This window comes from Rhinolophus sinicus, chromosome 11 (genome assembly GCF_057876585.1).
Source record: "Rhinolophus sinicus isolate RSI-liver-muscle chromosome 11, RSI-T2T, whole genome shotgun sequence".
Lineage (NCBI taxonomy): Eukaryota > Metazoa > Chordata > Mammalia > Chiroptera > Rhinolophidae > Rhinolophus > Rhinolophus sinicus.
The window spans coordinates 25614594-25620493 of NC_142511.1; positions in this window are offsets into that span (position 1 = coordinate 25614594).

Consider the following 5900-nt stretch of genomic DNA (forward strand, 5'->3'; position numbering starts at 1 on the left):
TCCAAAAGAGCCCCTCTCATACACAGCCCTCAATCCATCAATTCACTTGTGGTCTTCACTGTACTTTACACCCTCTGAAATTATCCTGCCCATTTATCTGTTGACTTGTTAATTGTCTCTATGACCCTGGGGACCTTTTCTAGCTTACTTATGGCTGTGTACCCAGTCCCTAGAATACTGCCTGGCAGAGTGCTTGGTCTACAGATCGTTCCTAAATATATGTTGAATGAATGATGAATTTTCAGGTTTTATCTTAATGTTATAAGCTTTTGATAATTGTCACTTGGGTCTGCTATGTTTTAAAATCTGTTAGGGTAAATATGCTAGTATCACAGTTATCTACCCATTTGCTTCATAATTACTTATTAAAAACTCCGATATTCTTGTCCAATCACTCTTGCAGCTGAATGTCACAACCAGTATGTCATGTTCTATAAAAAATATAGTGAGGATTTTAATTAATATTGGACTAACTCTTTAAATTTTTTTCAATTACAGTTGACATTCAATATTATATTATTTTCAGGTGTACAGCATAGTGGTTAGACATTTATATAAATTACAAAGTGATTCCCCCCAATAAGTCTTGCACTTACCTGACACCCTACATAGTTATTACAATATTATTGACTATTCTCTAATACTGTACTTATTCCCTGTACTTTACATCTCCATGACTATTTCGTAACTACCAATTTGTACTTCTTAAGCCTTTCACCTTTTCACCCAGCCTCCCTATCTCCCACCCATCTGGCAACCATCAGTCTCTATATCTTTGAGTTTGTTTTTGTTTTGTCTGTTCATTTATTTTGATTTTAGATTCCACATATAAGTGAAATCATATGGTATTTGTCTTTCTCTGTCTGACTTATTTCACTCAGCCTAATACCTTCTAGTTCCATCCATGCTGTAACAAATGGTAAAATTTCATTCTTTTTTTAACAGCCGAGTATGTATGTACCACCTCTTCTTTATCCATTTGTCTTTTGATTGGAGCATTTAATCCATTTACATTTAAAGCAATTATTGATAGGTATGTAGTTATTGCCATTTTATTAATTGTTTTCTGATTACTTTTGTATTTACTCTCTGTTCCTTCCTTATTCTCTTGCTGTCTTGTATGTTGATGACTTTCTGTAGTGTCGTGTTTGGATTCCTTTCTCTTTATTTCTTGTGTATCTCTTGTAGATTTTTGGTTTGTGGTTACCACGTGCTTCATATATACCAAGTCATGTTTATAGCAGTCTATTTTAAGATGATGGTTGCTTAAATTCGAATGCATTCTAAAAATACCTACCATTTGTACTCACCCCCTCCACATTTATGTTTTTGTCATTATTTTTACTTCTTTTCTGTGTGTGTGTTTGTGTGTATCCCTTAATTTACTGTTGTAATTACACATGATCTTCCTACTTTTGCCTTTTAACCTTTGTTCCAGCTTTAATGTTGGTTGATCCATTGTTTTTATTATGTGTTTGCCTTTGCCAGTGAGAATGTTTTTCTTTGTGATATTTTCTTATTCATATTTTTAATTTTTGTTATTATTAGTGAAGTACCTTTAACATTTCTTGTAATATTAGTTTGGTGGTCATAAACTCCTTCAGCTTTTCTTTTCTGGGAAACTCTTTATCTCTCCTTCGATTTTAAATGATAGCCTTGCTGGGTATAGTCATCTTGGTTATAGGTCTTCACTTTTCATCACTTTGAATATTTCGTGCCAATCCCTTCTGACCTGCAAAGTTTCTGTTGAGAAATCAGCTGTCTTATGGTATATCCCTTATAGGCAACTAACTGCTTTTCTCTTGCTGCTTTTAAGATTCTCTCTTTGTCTTTAAGCTTTGGCATTTTAATTATGATGTGTCTTAGTGTGGGCCTGTTTGGGTTCATCTTGTTTGGGACTCTCTGTGTTTCCTGGACTTGTATGTTTATGTCCTTCACCAGGTTAGGGAAGTTTTCTGTCATTATGTCTTCAAATAGGTTTTCAATTCCTCACTCTCTCTTCTCTGTCTGATGCAAATGTTATTATGCTTGATGTTGTCCCAGAGGCCCCTTCAACTATCCTCATTTTTTTTAGTATTCTTTTTCTTTTTGCTGTTCCTATTGGGTGTTTACCACCACCTTGTCTTCCAAATTGGTGATTCAATCCTTTGCTTCACCAAATGTATCCTTCATTTCAGTTATTGTATTCTTCCTTTCTCACTGGTTCTTTTCTATGTTTTCTATCTCTTTGTTGAAGTTCTCACTGAAATAATCTATTCTTCCCTTAAGTTCTTTGAGCATCCTTATAACCAGTGTTTCGAACTCTGCATCTGGTAGATTGCTTGCCCCCATTTTGTTTAGTTATTTTCCTGGAGTTTTGTCCTGTTCTTTCATTTGGGACTTGTTTCTTTGTCTCCCCATTTTGGCTACCTCCCTGTGTTTGTTTCTATGTATTAGGTAGATCTGCTATGTCTCCCAGTCTTAGCAGAGTGGTCTTATGTCGTAGGTGTCCTGTGGGGCCCAATGGCATAGTCTCCCTGTTCATCTGAGCTGGGTGCTCCAGGTGTGTCCCTTGTTTGGGTTATGTGTGCATTTCTTTTGTAGTTGAGCCTTGATTACTGTTGGTACATCAGTGGGTGGTATTGACCCTCAGGAGAACTGGCAGTGACTACAGTGGAGGAGCTGTTGTGCAGGGGCTGACTGCCTGTGTCAGCCCAGGGCCACCTGGTAAGAGCTACAAAGTGATCTGTGGTTGGTAGCTGTCTGTGCTGGGCTTGGAGGTACCAGGGAGTGGTTATGCTATGAACTGAGGCCAGCTGCCCCTAGTGCCAAGCTTGGGGCCACTTAGCAAGAGGTACAGGGTGTGCCAAGGCCAGCCACTCCTTGTTTGGGGCTTGTGGACCTTTGAGAGATTTTAGGAATATCTACAGTGTGGGCCCAGCCTGGCTATAGCCCCTGAAAGAGGTTCAGGCTGGGGGTGTGAACTGGGTGGGAGTGGGTCTCAGAGAATCACCAGGATGGGGTGAAAGCAGTGTTAGCCAGATTAATGAAGACTCAGATTTGGTGTCTGCCTGTGCTTGTGGGGGGGGGGGGGGGGCGAGCGAGGGCAGGGGGAAGCTCAACAAAAGAACAATGTTGCTACTGGCATCAGGAGAGAGTTGTCCCTCCATCTCTCACTCTGAAGCCAGACAATTCAGTCCCTCCTCATATATGCCTGGTGCTTTTTGAGCTGCTATTCCTTCTCTGAAGCTTAGGGCAAGAATCCGTATTCTAGCCCTTTTAGAGGATGTCTGGGTCTACAGCAGCCCTCCATCTCACCAAACAAATTGAAATGGCTCTTTATAATAACTTATTTTTATCTTTACTACACTCTTCTTCCCAAACACCAGTTGAATTTAGCTCTCCATATACTCGTGTTTTTCTTACTCTTATTACGCTTTTAAATTTTCTTTAATAAATACTATGTGTCACATATGCTAAATCTGGAGTGTAATTTGTTTTGGTTCTGTTGTAAGTAGAAGGTCTTCATACTGTATTTTCTATCTCACTAATATTTAGGGATTCATATAGATTTTTTAAAAATTGATAATCTTCATCACATTATTCTGAGATAAGAAAATAAAAAATTGATGTCTTGTACTCTGTAAATCTGAACTCTTTGCTTCTAGAATTTTGTTGTTGTTCTTGCTGCCATTGCTTTGCTTTCGTTGACTTCCTTGGATTTTTTTAGGTATATAATCATGTCATTTACCAAAAAAAATATGTTTTTTGTTTTCTAGTTTGCTTTTTTATTTAGACCATTTAAATACAAACATCTTATTCAGGATTTCAAATGTGGTTCTCTTTTGTTATAGTTGTTATTGTTATTAGTTTTCTAGATTTAGCTTATCCCTTCCTCTCTTCTCTGAACATGATTACATTTTCCTATATGAATTTCCCTCTAACATTTAAATTAGGAATAGACGTTGAATTTTACTGATGATTATTTAATCATTTTTGTAGTGAATGCTAGTCATCAATTTTCTGTATAATGTACTATTCTTGCATTCCACTGTTTGGTGGTAGTCAAGTTATTATACATACTTTTTAATTAAATTCTATCAAAATCACATTTGTCTCATAAAATAGGCAGGGCAATATGAAATTATTGTCTATATTCTAATACAGTTAAAATACTATAAGGATCTTCTTTGAGGAATTTGGAAAAAATTCTCCACTGAAGTCACTAGAGCCAAGGATGTTTTTGAAACACTCATTTTTTATTAAATATCTTCCTTTGGTATTGATCTAATTATTGCCCTATTTTTTTTCTGTATTCTTAGCATTATGAATATTTAGCTTGTCATCTGTCTCTGATGAATCATCACATTTACTATTCAGTGAATAAAAGGGAAATGCCATAGAAGCATTTCTGCCTGGGCCAGAGGTTGGCCTGAACTAACATTACATCTAGTAGTAAGATTCTCTGAACTTTGCACTAAGATCCTCTAGCAGATTGATGAATGTCTTTGTATCTTTTTTTTAACTCCCTACTGCATCTTTAAGATAATGTCCTTTCCCTTTCTCTGGTTCTAATCACAGAGTCTATCTAGCTCCCACTGCTCAAAGGTTCATTCCACAATTCCTGCCTCCCTTTGCAGCCTCCCCAGTTTACTGAACCATAGGGCTGATCAGGCCTCCCTCCATGCCCACAGGTTTCCTGTCCCTGCAGCTCCAGATGAGGGTGGCATTGTGGTTAAGATGGCTGACCCTAGAGCCAGACTGGTCAAGATTTGAATCCTGATCTGGATGCTTACCACTCCTGAAACTTTGAATCCATAATTTAATCTTTCTGAGCCTTAGTTTTGTCATCTGTAAATTAAAGATAACAATAGTCTCCGTCTTATTGGATTATGAGGATTTTGAGGATTATTTCAGTCATATCACCAAGTGAGGAAGCCAGGCTTGTGGAAAACATGTTCCTGGCAGAGGGACTATCAAGACAAAAGGCCCTGAGATAGGATTAAATGAGACTGTCCAAATAAAAGTTTGGCATAGTTATGGCACAAAGTGAGCTGCCATTAATGCTCTCATAACTACTGCTATAATCACCATCACACTGCTGTTAGAGTTGTAACAAAGGCGCTAAGAACTGACTTCTGACTGCAACTCCAAGATCATGGCATAGGGTTGTAAGTGTTTGTGTCTTCCTCTCTTCCATTTCTATGCATCACTGGAGGAATGCACACCACACATCCATCCCTCCTTCTCCAGCACACAAAGGTCCCTCCCTCCTGCCTATCACACTCTGTCCATGAAGGTTTCTGAAGTTTCTTACTTGCTTTGTTTACCTAGGTCTCTCTCTACAGGGCATTCCCAATGCCTTCTAAGCCAGCCTTAGAGAATGGGCAGAGCTGCCTGCAGAGCAGAAAGAAGTGTTAGGTTCGGAGGAGCGGGTAAGTCTCAAGAATTGCATCTACTTTTCCCTCCATCCCCCAAAGACAGCACCCAGAACAGGGCTCTGCACACATCATAGACTGTTAATTGGGGCTGACAGTTGGGGCCCCTCAGCCCACCATCTCTTTATCCCACACCCTCAGATTGAGAATGGCCTGATTTTTGTCTGAAACAGAAAAGGCAGAAGTGGCCCAATTAGACTCGTAGGCCCTTCCCTGTCCTGGACAACCCCTCAGGGTGGGTTCAACCATGAGGAAGGAAGCCCTACTACATTTCAGTCTAGATCATTTTGCAACCTAACTTCTTCTCCTCCAGCTTTCTCCACTGACATCATCTGCTCCCAAATTATTTCCCTCCTATCCTGATTTTTTCGCTTCTCTTTGTTGTTTCCTCTACAAACCAAGTTCTGCCTCAGCACATATTTCAATGCCACAATTTGGGAGGGAAGCAAGTTTTAAGTATAGAAATCTGAATTATGGAAGGAA